At 41.6% G+C, this 18,458-nt stretch overlaps 1 long non-coding RNA gene across 1 annotated transcript in view; it reads left to right on the top strand.

The window, feature by feature from the left end:
* Positions 1 to 18,458, top strand: part of LOC132389279 (uncharacterized) — a 171,762-nt gene that overhangs the window by 100,334 nt on the left and 52,970 nt on the right. The window lies entirely within an intron of this gene.

Genomic DNA, 18,458 nt, shown 5'->3' with positions numbered 1-18,458 from the left:
TAGTTTCTCATTGTCAAATTTCAAAGTCAACTTGATCACATTTCACATTTTCCAAAGGATATATATATATATTTTAACATTAATTTCTCTTATCACCTCCAGATCATTACACAACACCCAATCCGGCACAGTCAATCTCTTCGTGGTCTCAAGAGCAAGCTGTTCTAAATAACTATCCCTTAGAGATTCTACAAATTCTCTCTCCTGAAGTCCAGTACTGACCTGGTTTTCCCAATCCAGTTTCATGCCAAAATCCCCAACGATTATCATGATATTGCCCTTCTAACACTCCTTTTCTATCCCATCCTGTAATTTGTAATTTGTAATCCACATCCCGGCTGCTGTTTGGAGGCCTGTTTACAACTGCCATTCGGGTACTTTTACCCTTGCCATTTCTTAACGCAACCATAGGGACTCTACAGCTTCCGATCCTACGTCATCCTTTCTAATGTTTAATATTGTTTCTTCTACACAGGTCCACACCACGGCCTCTGCCTACTAACCTGTCTTCCCAATACACTGAATATCCTTGGACGTTCAGCTCACAATGGCAGCCATTCTTCAACCAAGTTTCAGAGATGGCCACAACGTCATACTTGCAGAAGAATTTCAAGATCCTCCATATTCTTTCTTTTGCTGCGTGCATTCAAAGATAACACTTAGTGAACAGCATTTGTTCCTTTCTGTGTTAACTGCACCACGCCTCTATTGCCCTGTAACTCATTCCACTGGCTGTGATTATGCCTCATTTCCTGCTTCTCCTTTCTGTCATCTTTCTTGCACGCATTCGCTGATTTATTTTTGTTTTTCCTTTCCTCAGCCCTATCGCTCCTGTTCGATCCCCCGGCCTATTTAGTTTAAACCCTCCCTGACAGCTCTATCAAACCTGCCCGCTCGGATATTGGACCCCTTTGGGTTCAGGTATAACCCATCCTTTTTGTACAGGGCGGAACTTCCCCAGAAGAGGCTCTAATAATCCAGGCATCTGAAGCCCTGCCCTCTACACCAGACTCTCGGTCACTCATTAATATGCATGATCATGGTATTCTTGCATTTGTTAGCACGTGGTACAGACAGAAATCCTGAGATAACTACCCTGGAGGTCCTGCTTCCTACCCAACTCCCCGAATTCTGTATTCAGGACCTCCTCCCTTTTTCGCCTATGTCCTTCGTACCATCGTGTATCAAGACTTCTCCCTTCAGAATTCTCTGCACCTGATCCGAGATATCTCGTAACCTGGCACCTGGCAGGCAACACACCATGCGGGTATCTCTATCAAGCTGACAGAAGCTCCTGACCGTTTCCCTCACTGTGGGATCGCCAATGACTACCGCATTCCATAGCTCCTTCTGTCCCTTCTGCACCATATCTCAATGATATCGATGATATTGGACGATGCAAATTGTGCTGAAGACGCCATGAGTCTTTAGAAGGACTAACACAGGAGAGGAAAACAGGCAAGTGACGGATGGAACATAGAGCAGGGAAATGCGTTGCCATGCGCTTTAGTAGAAGGAATAAAGGCGTAGATAATTTCTTTAAACGTGAAGCAAATTCAGAAATGAGAAATGCCAAAGGACCGGGGAGTTGGAAGATTTCCCTTCAGGTGTAATTGCTGACTGAGTCTGTGGTAAGGCAAATGCAATGTGCTTTCTTTCAAGGCAACTAGAATATAACAACATCGATGATTCCCTCTCCTTCCAGAGGCTTCATAAGGCATCGATCAGACCTGTTTTGCGCCCAATGTCTAAGAAAGGATGTAGAGACAGAGGGGACGCTCCAGGGGAGTTCACAAGAATGATTCCCACCACGAAAGTTTTAAGATATGAGGAATATATGATGACTTTGGACCTATACTGGATTGCTAGTCGAATGACGGGGATCTCAGTGAAAACTCTTGGAAGTTGAAAGGCGTCGGCAGAGTGGACGAACCGAGAATGCCTCCTACACCGTGGCAGTGTAGAACCAGAGGGCACAGCCTCGAAAGAAAAGGACGTTCCTTTGGAACAGAGTTGAGGAAGAATTTATTTAGATAGATTGAGGTGAATCTGTGGAATTCACCGGCAAAGATGTGCGTAGAGGACAAGTCGGTATGTATATCTAAAGCGGAGGTTGAGAGCTTTTTGCCTGGTGAGGGTATCAAAGGCTACAAAGAGGCAGCAGTGGAATGGGGTGGAGAGTGATAACATATCGGCTGTAATACCCCGCGGTGCACAATGAAGGAGAGAAATGTGCGACTCCATCTCTTATATCTCATGGTCTTTAACACAAGGAGAGATGTGTGGCTGTGAATACACTGCTAGGGATGTTGAGGCAGAGACATTCGGGACATTTATTAGTCTCTGAGCTGGGCATATGGATGAACATACAGTGGAAGGCCAGGAAGAGGGAGGAGAGTTGAATTATTTTAGAGTAGTTTGAAGGTTCGGTACATTGCTATGGACACGTAAACGGGGTGGCAGAAGTGTACTACATGGTTGCATTCATTGATTGGGGCACTGGGTACAAGAGCATGAGGTCATCTAGTCCCAGCAACATCCTTGTACATATTCTGTGAACACTTTCAATCTTATTTTAACCTTTCTGGTAGGCAGATATCCAAAACTGCACACAATACACTTAGTTCTCAACAACGCCTTCTGTACATTTACGTATGAAGGCCAAAGTGCCAAAGCCTTTTTTACAGCCCTATCTACCTGTGCCGACACTTTCAACGGATTCTGGAACTGTATTTCCAGATCCCCTCGTTATACCACACTCCTCAGTGCGCTAAAGCTCACTGTCTAAGACCTACCCTGGTTGGTCCTCCCAAAGTTCAACACCTCACACTTGTCTGCATTAAATTTCGTCGGCCATTTTCCAGCTGGCTCATATCCCACTGTTCCCAACCCTAGATCTGGGATCCAAGGTTCGGCTCGCGGCTTCATCTCGGGGAGGACAGCCCCAGCCCCGGCCAGACTTAAGAAATATTGTTTGGGTGGATGCTGCGTGATGTTTCACCCTGTTACAAAGCAATAGCAGAAAATAACAAACAACACACAATATTCAATTGAATGATTGAGCTTTATAATACTTAATTTGACTGCTTGGTTCGTAAAGAATCTAAAAAGGTAAAGGAAACGTTATCATGAAACAGTCTAATGTGCAAAGCTGCTGCTCATGGTTCCGTCCATTCGTTCCCTGCCGACCCTAGGACCCTCGCTGTAAGTCCACTCCGAACGGCGGTCTACCAACTCTCTCCATTCGCGTCTTCTCTCTTCATCCCTCGCTAAAAAAAACGTGAATCCTTCTCTAAGCCGCACAAGAAAGAAACAACATGCCTCTCATTGGATACACACATTCCAAAGCCCCCCTTGTCTCTAGTTATAACCCAAACCATGCTGCTACAGAGAAACATTAGCAGTGAAACCTTACAGATAGTCCGTTACATTAGCAGTGAGACAATGCAGCGCGTTACATACGCAATCTGACAGAATTTTCCAGGAGTTTCCAAGAACGCCGATGAAGACCTGTCCGTGGATCTCGTCGAATTGGAAATTAAAAGGACGTTTGATAAAGCCCACATGGGAAGTTAGTCCAGACAGTTCAGTCCCTTTCTTTCAGTGGGATGTGGTAAACCTGATTCAACATGACTACGGTAGAAGCCAGAGAGGGACGCTTTATGGTGGCCACTTTGAATGGAGGCGTGAAAATTGTGGAGTGCCGCAGTGCTCACCGCCGGCTCTGTTGTTAATGCGGACGTGTGGGATGTTGCACACTGGGAGGACTGACCAGCGTGGGACGTACACATGGAATAGTACGGCACTGAGTAGCGCAGTGAACAAAGGGGTCTGTGAGTACAGATCCATTATTCATTGATAATGGCGTCTGAGGGAGATCGGGTCGTAAAGAGGGTTTTGGGCTCATTGGCATTGATAAATCACACTCTTCAGTTCAGACGTTGGTCGGAAGTTGCATTAAACTTTGGTGAGGCTCATTTTGGAGGATCGTGTGGAGTTCTGATCAACTACCTGCACAAAAGTATCGCTGAGATTGAAGGAGTACAGCGCAAGATTACAACGACACGGTCAAGACTTGACGATCTGATTCATAGGGAATGTTTGAAGAGGTTAAGACATTGCTTTTTCTTACCTCGAGCGCAGCAGAATTTGTGGAGCCCGTATGAATTAAATTATGAGGAGAAAATGGAAACAGGCATTAGTCATTCTTTGGTGAGAGCAGAACTATCTGTCATAGGTTAAGAGTGAATAGTGAAAAATATAAGGGAAACCTGATGAGGGACTTGATTCAGAGGCTGGGGTGAGGGTACAACTAACTGCCAGAGAAAGGGCTGGACGTGGTTTTGATGTAACATTTAAGACAAATTTGGGCAAGTAAATGAATAGAGCTGCATGGAAGTTCAGGCAGAATTGGACACGAACTGGATGGGTCCTGTTTTCTATGCTGCAGTACAACATTTCTCTGACCCGCTAAAATAAATTTTAAGAACATCGAATGAATTGCATGTATGCCGCACGAAGAGTTAAGTGTGTGACACAATGTCACAATGAGTAAAAATAGACCGAAACAAACACTGGTTGTTTGTTCACTGTCCTGTAGCTAATGTAACTAAAGGGGACGGGAGCATTAATTGGCGTAAGGGGCATTCCTCCTGGTGAAGAAGGTCTCGTTCAACGAGTGCATCTGGACTGTTGGCAGTTTTCGTACATCTGATCGCCGCTTCTGGCAGAAAATGGGATATTCAGCAATTTGTTATCTTGTCCGTATTTACTATCCCGTACTGGCCGCCGTTGCTCTTCCAGGACAGGTCGCTGAAATGCGGAGTTGTGAGGCATACTGTAATCCTTAAATTGTGCGCTATAATTTAGAGCGTACGTGATTTTCTATCGAGGACTTTTATATCAAATCACTCAGGAAATATTGAAAATAGAAGCACTTTTCATTGTTTTTTTTATTTGTATTTCTGGTATTTTTGTTTGTTTTAATGAACTTTATCATAATCTGACAAAATTATGTTTCGGGTGCAATGAAATCCACAACATTTGGCGCTGGTAGTAAACCTGACTTTGGTTCAGAATCCAACCCTGAGTGAATGTGTTTGATTCTTGATGTCCTCTAACAGGAATAGTTATGGTGGCTCTACTCTGCATTCCGCCTACGTTGTGTTGTGTTCTGTCATTGGTGTTGGGACCGAAACTTTTCACGTTATGTGTCAATGATTTGGATGAAGGAATTGACGGTTTTATGGACATGTTTGCGGAAGTTACGAGGAAAGGTGGTGGGGCAGATAGTGCTGAGGCAGCGGGGTGTATGCAGAAGGAATTTGACTGATTGTGTCAATGGACAGCGAAGTGCCAGGTGAAGGGTGGTGCAGCAAAATGCGTAGAAGGAATAAAGGAGCAGATTATGGTCTATAGGGGGAGGACATTCAAAATTTAAAGGTGAAAACGCACCTGGGAGACCTAGTTTAGGAGATCCTTAAGGTCAACCTGCAGGATGAGTCGCTCTTAAAGAATGTATATGCAACGTTAGCATTCATTTCCTGAGAACAAGAACGCAAGCGCAAGGATGTAACATTGACACTTTATAAGGCATTCATCAGAATGCATGGAGTATTATGCGAAGCTTTGAGTCCCTAATCGAAGAGAAGATGCGCCGGCATTGGGGAAAGTCCAGAGGATGTTTAGGAGATTGATCCCAGGAATAAAAGTGCTAACAGATAAGGAAAGCTCGGTAGATCTGGGACTGTACACACTGGGTTTACAACAATTAGGTCGATGTCATTAAAATATATCGAATATTGAAAGGTCAACAATGTGTGGATGTGGAGAGGATGTTTCCGCCAGTGTGGGAGTTTCGGACCAGAGACCCAGCTTCAGCATAGAGAACATCCAATCTAAACAAAGATTGGGAAAAAATATCGCCAGTGTCTGGTGAATCTCTAGAATACCTTGGCACGGGTGACTGTGCAGTCCAAGACTTTGGTTATATTTAACCTGGAGGATGACGTTCTTGAGTAATCAGGGCATCAAAGGTTTCCTGGAGAAGGCATAAGAATGGGGTTGAGGAATAATAGAGACAGTCATGATGGAATGGCGGAGCAGACCCGGTGGGCCGAATGGCTTAATCCTTCTTGTATGTTTTATGGTCTTACATTCTTCTTTTGCGCAACGTTTCTGTAATGGGCGTACGACCGCAGGAGCGCATTGTTGTCTCTTCTTTGAATGCATTCACTTCGCTTTGCCCCAGTCATTACCTTTCTGTTGCCTTTCTTTCTTTTTAAATCTTTTTATTAGTTTTAAACAAACATAAATGAGACATGAATACAAAATGTTTGAGAGTACATAATTAATAGTTTAAATAGACATTTAGATATGTAATATTAAAAATATATAACCTCTCAAACTCAGAACATTGCTGAACAAAGAAGTAAAAAGAAAAAAAAAGAAAAACCCTCAAAAAAGAGGGATAAAAAGCATAAAAAAACACTAAACAACATGGGCCATTGAATAATATTAAGTACATATACAGTAGTGACAATAACTCCGAACCTCCATCCAATTAATTAAGGATAGTATAAGTAAGGTTTAGGAAAAGACAATTCAACTCATGTGAAAATGTTGAATAAAAGGTCTCCAAGCTTCTTCAAATTTAACGGAAGGTTCAAAAACCACACTTCTATTTATTTCTAAACTCAAACAAGAAATAGTTTGAGAAAACCACTGAAATACAGTTGGAGGATTAATTTCTTTCCAATTCAATAAAATAGATCTTCTAGCCATTAATGTAACATCTGTTGCCTTGCCTGTCTGCTGAAGGTAATCCGACTGACTTCTGCATCACCTTCCTGCTTCCTTCGCCTCCCTTCTGCTGCTGAACCCATCCACAGGTCAACGTAATCGTAGCATAGCAAACCCCGGGTTATGCCCCTCCACCGTACAGGTGCAAGCTGCAGATCACTTGTAGAGTAAAGAGATGCCAATAAATTTTAAAAGAACTGTCTTTGCACTTTCCACAGTTTTCAGCCACAGATTCATTTGACAACCTTGAATTCTGAACCTCTAGTAAAAGACACTCCTATTAATACAGACGAATTGAATGATTTCATTACCACTTACGCAGCCTGATATTAATTTATTTTTAGCTCATTATTTTCACTCCTAAGTACTTTGTCCCTTTCTCTATCTGAGCCTTTTGTCCAATCGTGTACAACCTGTCCCCACAAATGTGTACAAAGAACACGAGAGCGTCATAAATCAACACCAGAGAGAAGGACATGGAGCCAGGAGAGTTAATGAAGGATGTCTCAACCGATCTGATCCAAGTATACCCTGTTGTCTGTTCTCTACTTGATAAAACCATCGGAGGTCGAGCCGCTTTCTTTCTTGCCCATTGTCATCACGGCGTGAAACTGGCGGGAGCGCAGTTGCTTGTTGTTGAATGCGTGTCAGGGTGATCGATCACCAAAAACCAGCTCAGTCTGCGCAGACGCACTCGCGCACTGGCGGCCAGTTCGGGCAGAGGCGCGATCTGGAGTACCAGCCTTAGCAAGCAAATAAAGTCACGCTGAGCACTCGAGACCAATTAAACAATGAATCTTTTTCTTTTGTTACAGTTAATTTAGCGGCGATTGTGATCCTGTCTCGCAGAAATTGTGGGGTCTCTAAATGTATCACTCGCTACCTCGTGGCCATTGCGGCAGCTTATCTGATGGTCGTTTACTTTGGTGTTGTATTGTATAAAATCAATACTCTCTATTTGTATGCTGTCTTCATGATGAAATCTCGGCTGCGAGCTCTGCGACCTATACTGGGGACTGTAACATTGGGTTGTTACGTTTGGCAATCGCTTTCACTTTCGATCGCTACGTCGCGATCTGCCTTCCGGAGTTGCGGACCCGATATTGTACGGAGAGAACAGCGACCGGAGGTATATCGTGGCAGTGGCCGGAGGTAGCTGTGTTCAGCAATTTACCTTTTACTTTGCAGGAGAGTCAGGGAAACCCAAACTCGAGTACTATACATCATCCTTGTGGATGGGGCTACGGAATATTTGACAGCATCATGACCCCATTATTACCGATTGGTTTAATTCTGCTGTTCAGTGCTTTAACCAGCAGATCTATTATAGCAGCGAATATAGTTCGCCGTGGATTTCGGAGCAATACTGACAACAAAAGTGATCCAGAGGTTATGAACCGGAGAAAGTCAATGGTTTTGTTGTTCTCTCTATCTGCCAATTTCATATTATTGTGGATAACCAGCATTGTACAGTCCATGACCTGGGCAGAAGTAAACGTGTTTTTCACAGACAAATATTACAATACGCCTACATTTATCCTACAAGAGTTTGGGTAGATGTTAATATCTCTTAGTTCCTGTACCAACACATGTATCTATGGACTGACACAAAGGAAATTCGGGGAGCTGCTGAAAAATGGGGCAAAATATCTGTTTACACTAACTGGGAAAATTTGTAAATCAAATGTATATCTAGTTATCCCTAATTGTGTTTTGCCTTAAATGTGTAGAATTTTTTTACTTTTGTTTCGCGTCTCTGTGGAATGCTGATTTCAGCTTACTCTCTTTACTCACTGTGTTTTGCATGGAAACGAGATCAGCAGGAGACTGCGCCTGTCTGACAATGGAGTAACAGCAGATTCTGTGCTGCTCCTAGTTTTGTTCCTTTCCCCCAGTTTAAAATTCGAATTTAAAATTTTTAGTTGCTGATTCTTGAAGGGGAACAATATGTCTTTGAAGAGTGGGAAGAACCTGTCCGTACCTAGTGATAAAGACAACGGGTAAGTAAGGACACAAAAGGAAAGATCTGATAAATTGCCGTCGTGGGTCGAAGATATGGTCCGGACTGAATTCAATTAAAGACCAACTGGAAAAGAACAGTAATGAAATGATGTAATTTCTGATAAAACCTAATGATCTGGGAACTCAAGGCATTACAAATGAAGAGGAATTGAAGATAACTAAACAAAAATTGCTTGAAACTACAACTTGTTTGGAAAGATATCCATATAAGATTATAGACCTGGAAACTAGGTCTCGCCGAAGGAATAAGCGAATTGTTGGGCTGCAGGAAAAAATCGAATATTGAGATTTAACTGTTACTTTGGTAAGCTTCTTATACCTAATTTCCAACTATACTATCGCAGACGCCGTGTATAGAAAGAACACACTGATGGTTTTATTCGAGACATCAAGATAAACCTCGGTCTGTTTTGGTTTATTATCATCACTTTAAGGATCAATTAATGCGACAGGCAAGAAAGCAGAGACTTTTCAGATTTGAGAAATCTGAGCTCCGTTTCTATGAAGATTATCTGAAGCAGGTAAAGGAGCAACGATCAAAATTTGGTCATGAAACAGGCATATGAAATGAAATAGTTTCCTTTTTTGCGTCACTAACAGGAATTAAAGTTTTTCCACCGGATTCTCCTCCTCGTACATTTTTTAATCTTAAAGTTGCACTGGCGTTTGTTCAAACAATACCTATGGAACTGCCGATTAAACTGTCTGGAAGATCATTTGGTTAGCATTTCAGAAAGAAGATTTGTGAAGGCTAATCTATTAAGATTAGGGAACTTGTTCATTTGTGCATATTATCGGTTTGTGTTGGAAAGAAGATTCGTGGTTCAAGTATGACTGTTTAAATGGTTATTCGAACATTCCCCTGAGAAAAATGAAGATAAAAGGAATTATTCCTTTAACTTAATATACGGTTTGCTTTTTTTTTTTACTATTTCTTTCTTAATTAACTAACTATACATGTATATACACACACACACACACACACACACACACACACACACACACACACACGTACGTACGCACGCACACACACACACACACACACACACACACGTACGCACGCACGCACACACACACACACACACACACACATACATACATACACTTAGCTGAGGTTTCAATTATTGATATAATATTATTAGTTGGTATTTTTGAAAATTTAGTTGGCTTAAATATACTGTTGATGTTTCTTCTTGATTCTTTTGATCTTTTTTAAAAAATTGTGCTGAATTGTGTTAGTTTCTCTAGGTAATATATTGAAGATCTTAATAACTGCTTATTTTTAAAATTTCTTTTCTACATATTTGTATGTATTTTATGTAATAGAATACTATAGCGTCTTATAACTGGATTTAAAGCTTTTTAAGAGGATCTAATGTTAAATTTAAGATTATTCTGGTTATACTTGTTTAGAGATTTTATTTGTTTTTTTCTTTGTTTAAAAAAGATTAAATATAACATGGGATAGTTTATAGATGCTGGAATGTAAACACTTTTCACTGTTAAGACTTTCTCGTCTTTCTTACAAGGTCAGTGGATATCCCACTTTTTAAACTAGCGGGCGAGGTAGAGAAACTTTTATCAATTTTCTTTGGACAGACAGGGAAGTCTGGGCTTCGTTTATCGATCATAGGATGATTGCTATTTTCTGAGCTGTGGGGGAATGGGGTGGGGTCAGGGTTAGGGTTTTTTTTTCCCATTGGGTGGTTCCGGAGCATGCGTGTTTTTTTATATGGTTGTATTCTTCATCGCCGCCATTTTTGATCATCCTGCATTGGTATGTGCTATGCGCATGTGTAAAGTAGAACAAAATTATAGTATGGTATTTAAACGGATTAAAGTAATAAGTTGGAATGTAGGTGGTTGGAGTCATCCGATCTAACAAAATAAAGACTTTTAAAATCACTAATCAATTCCAACCTGATGCCCAAGAGACGCAAAACAGGGCGGGAGATCAAGACAAAATTTTTGGATTGTGGAATGGTTTGCAATTTCACTCTTTTTCTCAAAGCAAAACTAAAAGGGTTTCTATGTTTATTAAATCCGATATTTTGTTCCTTCAAGAGGATATTAGGTCAAATTTTAATGGTTTATTTTTAATTGTCAAAGGAGTAATTTGTAATAGAAAAGTTGTTTTGGTCAATTCGTTTGGTCCTAACTTAGATGATTCTTCTTTTTAAAAAAATGTATTTGCTCTATTGCCTGATTTAAATGAATATATGTTGATAATGGGTGGGGATTTTAACCGTTGTTTAAATCCCTTGATTGACAAGAGTTCAACAAATCAGCGACTTTCAAATCGCTCTGCGTCATTTATTCATTCCATTTTGATCGATTTGTATTGATTGAAGTATGGATATATTTACACCCTGATGCAGAGAATATTCTTTTTCACTCACAGTTTTATCGCAAATATTCGAGTATCGATTCTATTATAGTCGACCCTCGCTTCTTGCCAAGTGTTAAGAATTGTGAATACAACGCTCTTGCTATATCTGGTCATGAGCCTTTGAGTTTATCTTTCGAATTTGATGATGTCATCCTTGCACATCCTTGCACATCCACCTTGGCGCCTATCCCAAACATTATTGCAAAATTCTGACTTTGTTAGTTTTACTGAAAACCAGATAAAAGATTATTTAATGATGTATGTGGTATGTCTAAATTAACCATATCGGATACATTTAAAGCACCTATACATGGTCAGAACATTTCTTATTCAGCTGATGTTAAAAAAAAAACAGGCGAAAGTAGAATTAGATAAGATTTCAAAACAAATTAAAAATTTATATAATATTTACGCCGATTTCCCCGAATATTGACTTATTTAGACAATGGACAATAGACAGTAGGTGCAGGAGTATGCTATTCGGCCCTGCTATCTAGCACCGCCTTTCACTGTGATTATTGCTGATCATACACAATCAGTACCCTGTTCCTGCCCTCTCCCCATATCCCTTGACCCCGATATCTATAAGAGCTCTATCTATCTCTCTCTTGAAAGTCTTGGCCTCCACTGCCTTCCGGGGCAGAGCATTCCATATATCCACCACTCTCTGGGTGAAAAAGTTTATCCGCATCTCTGTTTTAAATGGCCTACCCCTTATTCTTAAACTGTGGCCTCTAGTTCTGGACTCACCCAGCAGCGGGAACATGCTTCCTGCCTCCAGCGTGTCTGACCCCTTAATAATCTTATATGTTTCAATCAGATCCCCACTCATTCTTCTAAATCCCAGTGTATACAAGCCCAGTCTCTCCAATCTTTCAACATATGACAGTCCCGCCATTCCGGGAATTAACCTTGTGAACCTATGCTGCACTCCCTCAATAGCAAGAATGTCCTTCCTCAAATTTTGAGACCAAAACTGCACACAATACTCCAGGTGGGGTCTCACCGGGGCCCTGTACGGCTGCCAAAGGACCTCTTTACTCCAATACTCAATTCCTCTTGTTGTAAAGCCCACCATGCCATTAGCTTTCTTCACTGCCTGCTGTACCTGAATTACTGCTTTCATTGACTGATGCACAAGAACACCTAGATCTTGTTGTACTTCCCCTTTTCCTAACTTGACTCCATTTAGATAGTGATCTGTCTTCCTGTCCTTGCCACCGAAGTGAATAACCTCACATTTATCCACATTAAACTGCATCTGCCATGTATTCTCCCACTCAGCTAGCCTGTCCCAGTCAGACTGCATTCTCATAATATCCTCATGACATTTCATACTGCCACGCTGCTTTGTGTCATCGGAAAATTTACTAATATTACTTTTGATGCCTTCATCTAAATCATTGATGGATATTATAAACAGCTGCGATCCCATCACCAACCCTTACGATACCGCACTGGTCACAGCCTCCCATTCCGAAAGGGACACGTTAATCGCTACTCTTTGTTTCCTGTCAGTCAGCCAATTTTCAATCCATGTCAGTACTCTGCCCCCAATACCATGTGCCATAATTTTGCCCACTAATCTCCTATGTGGGACTTTATCAAAGGCTTTCTGAAAGTCCAGGTACACGACATCCACTGGCTCTCCCTAGTCCATTTTCATAGTTATATCACAAAAATACAGAAGATTAGTCAAGCATGGTTTTCCCTTCATAAATCCATGCTGACTCGGACTGATCCTTCAACTCGCAATTTCCTCTTTTATAATTGAATCCAGCATTTATCCCACCACTGACGTCATGCTAACCAGTCTATAATTCCCTGCTTTCTCTCTCCCTCCTTTCTTGAAAAGTGGGACAACATTAGCCACCCTCCAATCCGCAAGAACTGTTCCTGAATCTATAGAACATTGGAAAATGGTTACCAATCCATCCACAATTTCTCGAGCCACCTCCGTAAGTACCCTGAGATGCAGACCATCATGTCCCAGAGACCTAACAGCCTTCAGACCCAACAGTCTATCCAACACCGTTTCTTGCCTAATATAAATTTCCTTCAATTCATCCATTACCCTAGTTCCTTTGGCCACTATTGCATCTGGAATATCGTTTGCGCGTTCCCTAGTGAAGACAGATCCAAAGTACCAGTTCAACTCATCTGCCATTTCCTTGTTCCCCTTAATAAATTCACCCGTTTCTATCTTCAATGACCCAATTTCGGTCTTAAGTATTTTTTTTTTTTTGCTATTCACATACCTAAAGAAGTTTTTACTATCCTCCTTTATATTCGTGGCTAGTTTACCTTCGTTCCTCATTTTTTTCGGCGTATTGCCTTTTTTTTTGTTCGCTTCTGTTGCTCTATAAAAGCCTCCCAGTCCTGGGGGTACCCGCTCAACTTTGCTGTGTTATACGTCTTCTCTTTTATTTTTACACTGTCCATTACTTCCCTCGTCAGCCACGGCCTCCCCTTACTCCCCTTAGGAACTTTCTTCATCTTTGGAAAGAACCGATCCTGCACCTTCTGCATGACTCCTAGAAATACCAGCCATTGTTGTTCCACTGTCTTCCCTGCTAGGGTTTTGTTCCATTGAACTTTGGCCAGCTCCTCCCACATAGCTCCATCGTTCCCTTTGTTCAACTGTAATACTGACATATCCGATTTTCCCTTCTCCTTCTCAAATTGTAGGTTAAAACATATCATATTATGGTCACTACTTCTAATGTCTCCTTTACCTCGAGGTCCCAGATCAAATCCGATTCATTGCACAACACTAAATCGAGAATTGCCTTCTCCCTGGTAGGCACCAAAAAAATTTAAACAAAGGGTGGAATTTCAATCACAATATAATTTATTATTAACTCATCCTATTGAAGACGACTTGATTAAGCTAAAAATTCAATTTTATATGTTTGGAGATAAAAATAATGAACTGCTTGCATCTCAATTAAAAACGGCCAGAAACAAAAGGCAAATTTTGAAAATCCCTAGGAAAGATGGCACACTGGCTTGGGATTATGAAGAAGTTAATAAGATTTTTCACGATTTTTATACTGAACTTCACAAATCTCAATTTCCTGTGGATACTTCTAAAATGAACGATCTCCCATCCACGGCCACCAAACCTATAGTTCCCACACCTCGCACTTCCCGTTTCTACCTCCTACCTAAGATTCGCAAACCCGCCTGTTGAGGCAGACCCATAGTCTCTGCTTGCTCCTGCCCACTGAACTAATTTCTGCCTATCTCCACTCTGTTTTATCTCCCCTTGTTCAATCCCTTCCCACCTATGTCCGTGATACTTCCCATGCTTTACATCTCTTCAAAGATTTCAAGTTCCCTGGCCCCCACCGCCTCATTTTCACCACGGACTATATACCTCTATCCCCTACCAGGAAGGACTTCGAGCTCCCCGTTTCTTCCTGGATTCCAGACCCAGCCAGTCAGCCTCTACCACCACTCCTCTCCGCCGTGTGGAATTAGTCCTCACACTTAACAATTTTTACTTTGGCTCCTCTCACTTCCTCCAAACTAAATTTGTAGCCATGGGCACCCGCATGGGTACTAGCTACTCCTGCCTTTTTGTCGGCCATGTGGTGCAATATATGTTCCGAGCCTACACCGGTATCTGTCCTCCTCTTTTCTTACGTTACATCGACGGCTGCATCGTCGCTGCTTCCTAGACACATGCTGAGCTGGTCGACTTCATTAACTTCGCCTACAACTTTCACTCAGCCCTCAAATTCACCTGTTCTATTTCCGACACTTCCCTCACCTTTCTAGATCTTTCTGTTTCTATCTCTGCAGACAGCTTATCCACAGTTGTCTACAACAAACCTACAGACTCTCACAGCTACCTAAACTATTCCTCCTCCCACCCTGTCTCCTGCAAAAATGCTATCCCCTTCTCACAATTCCTCCGTCTCCGCCGCATCTGTTCTCAGGATGAGGCCTGCATCCTAGGACAAAGGAGATGTGTTCCGATTTTTAAAGCAAGTGTCTTCCGTTCGTCCACTATCAACTCTGCCCTCCATCGCATCTCCCGTATTTCACGCAGCTCTGCCCTCACTCCATCCACCCGCCAGCCCACCAGGGATTGAATGCCCCGGTCCTCACCTATCACCCTACCAGCCTACAGATCAAACGTATAATCCTCCGTAAATTCCGTCACCTCCTACGTGATCCCACCACCAGCCACATCTTCCCCTCCCCCCCCCCACTCTCAGCTTTCCGCAGGGATCGCTCCGTACGCGACTCCCTTGTCCATTCATCCCCTCCCACATCGCTCCCCACCGACCTCCCTCCATGCACTTATCGCTGCAAACGGAAGAAGTGCTGCACCTGCCCCCACACTTCTTCCCTCACCACCATCCCAGACAGTCCGTTTAGTTGAGGCACCACTTCACCTGCAAGTCAACTGGGGTGATAAAATGTATCCGGTGCTCCCGGTGTGGCCATTTATACATTGGGGAGACCAACCGCAGATTGGGAGACCGTTTCCCCAAACACCGGCGCTCAGTCCTCCAGCAGAAGCAGGATCTCCCTGTGGCCACACACTTCAATTCCACAGACCACTCCCACTCCGACATGTCTGTCCATGGCCTCCTCTACCGTCAAGATGAGGCCACACGTAGGTTGATGGAGCAATACCTTATCTCCCGCCCAGGTAGCCTCCTACCTGCCGGCATGAACAACGAACAGACCTCTGTTGATATACCTGCACCCCCCTTTACCCCATCCCTATCTATAATTTTAGTCTGATTCTCTTTCTCTCTCTTTCCCTCCCCCCACACTGTAATCTCCCCCCAGCCCTACCTTTCTTTCTCTTTTATTTCCCATAATTTTCCACCTTCACCCAGCCCATTTCCCTTCACCCTATCACTTCCCAGCTCTCTACTTCATCCCTCCCCCACTTCTTATACCCCTCGTCCATCCCATGTTACTTCACCCCTGATGAAGGTTTTCGGCCCGGAACGTCGTTATCACCTCCTCCCAGAGATGCTGTCTGGCCTGCTGTGTTCTGCCATAATTTTGTATTTTTATTTATTTCCAGCATCTGCAGATTCACTTGTGTTGAATTTTCACGAGAGATTGCTTTTCCTCAAATTTCTGTTGAGGATCAAAAAACTCTTGACGCCCAAATTACTGAAGCCAAAATTCATAAAGTTATTTTTTCAATGCAATCTGGTAAGACTCCTGGACTTGATGGCTACCCTGTAGATTTCTATAAAAAAATAGAAAATTGATTTCTCTGTATATGTTAGAAACGTTTAAGAACTCTTTTGTGAAAAAATGATTTGCCCTTTGCTTTAATTTTTAAAAATGATAACGATCCTACTGATTGTGCCTGATATAGACCTATTTTATTATTGAATATTGTTGCTAAGATCCTGCAAAGATAATGGCCAATCGGTTGGAAAATATTTTGGTTAAAATTATTTTTAAAGACCAAACAGGATTTATAAAGGGTCGTTATACCTTTTCAAATGTTCGGATATTAGTTTGCATTATATATTCGTCTTCTTTTAAAACTCTACAATGCGTCGTCCCTTCGGATACTGAAATAGCGTTTGATCGAGTCGAAAGGAAATGTTTATTTAATGTTTTAGAGAAATTTGGTTTTGGTGTTAACTTCCATAATTGGATGAGAATGATATATACAACTATTGGTACTGTTGTTACTAATAATTGTAGATCCCCTTTTTCAGCTTTCATGGGGAACAAGAGAAGTTTTTCCATTAAATCCTTTGTTATTTAACTTGTAATTAGGACCCATTGCTATTGCTCTTCGTGAAGCTAAAGAGATTGATGGGTTTCTTGTGATTGACACCATTTGTAAGAATTCTCTTTCTGCTGACGATTTGCTGGCTTATATATTTAATATTGAGGAACCTATCCCTGCTAAAATTATTTAATTAATTTGCTGGTTTTTCAGGATATAAAATTAATTTTAATAAAAGTGAACTGCTCCCTTTAAATAAATTTATTTCGATATATGATAACACTCCTTTCCATGTTTTGGATTCCTTTAGGTATCCAGGTGTTACAGTCACTAAAAAATATATGAATCTTTACAAAACTAATTTTGTTCCCTTGGTAGATTCTATGAAGTATTTATTTAGCAGATGGAACCCACTTGCGTTTTGACTTGCTGGCCGTATCTATATCGTCAAAATGATGATTTTACCGACATTTTTAGAATATCCCTGTATTTTGACAAAGAAGTTTTTTGATCGAATTGATTATATTACAGATATAGCTGGCGGTTTGATGTTTATCTTCAGAAGCTTTTCGTATGACACACGGCTCCGCGGTTGAGCTCCTCATGGCTTCCTTCTTACGCACCTTTTCCTTGCTTTTTTTCTTTTCTTCTCATTTTTTGTGCCACCATATTTTTCAATCTTTAATATTATATTTTTTATCTTTTGAGACATTGTAAGTGTTACTTACTTCGATGTACACTTGTTATTTTGGATGATAATAATAATAATAATAACAACAACAATAACAATAATAATAAAAATATTTGAAAAGATGACTGAATGTTCCCTTTTAATAAAGAAGTGTTCCCCATTTCCCCTGCTAGAACAAACTCTTTCCCTCAATTTCAGAAGCGAATGTGATCCGTTAAATGTTACAAAATAAATCGACCTCAAGATAAATGCCTTCTTTGAAAGCAACACAGATATATAAAAATAATATCCTATTTAAATAGCTGAGGCCAGGTTTCAAGGAAAATAACACGAAAAATTCACATCATATATTGTTTTAAAGTAAATAGACTGCAATATCCCCGAGGAGTTAAATTAACGACACGGGGACACTGAGTAAAAATAGTTTAACTTAAGTATTTGTGCAGCTGGTTGTCACTAATGTCCCTGGCGTGATAGCCCCGCTAATTGCCTCAGTGGAATTGCATTCTCCTCAATAAAAGTCCGCTAAACCGATCACCAGTCCATCTGAGCAGCTGAAACGCTCCGTACAACTGAACGCTGCTTCTGACAGAATATGGGATATCCGGCGATTTACTACATCGCGGCCATTTTCTATCCCACACTTGTAGCGGTTGGTGTCCCCGGTAAGATGCCGTAGCTGGTTACTTTATGTATGGTGCCGTCGTTACTCTGCTGCGGTATCCGCACTGTTACTGAGCACAGATGCTACCGTTGGCTGAAACGTGCTTCCGGAATGCAGTATTCAAGCATCCAATGGTTTTATTTTTAATTTCCGTATTTCGATCGCAGTG

This window comes from Hypanus sabinus, unplaced genomic scaffold (assembly GCF_030144855.1).
Source record: "Hypanus sabinus isolate sHypSab1 unplaced genomic scaffold, sHypSab1.hap1 scaffold_523, whole genome shotgun sequence".
NCBI classification, from domain to species: Eukaryota; Metazoa; Chordata; class Chondrichthyes; order Myliobatiformes; family Dasyatidae; genus Hypanus; species Hypanus sabinus.
The sequence above is the reverse complement of the archived record's forward strand: the minus strand, read 5'-3'. Positions and strand labels throughout refer to the sequence as shown.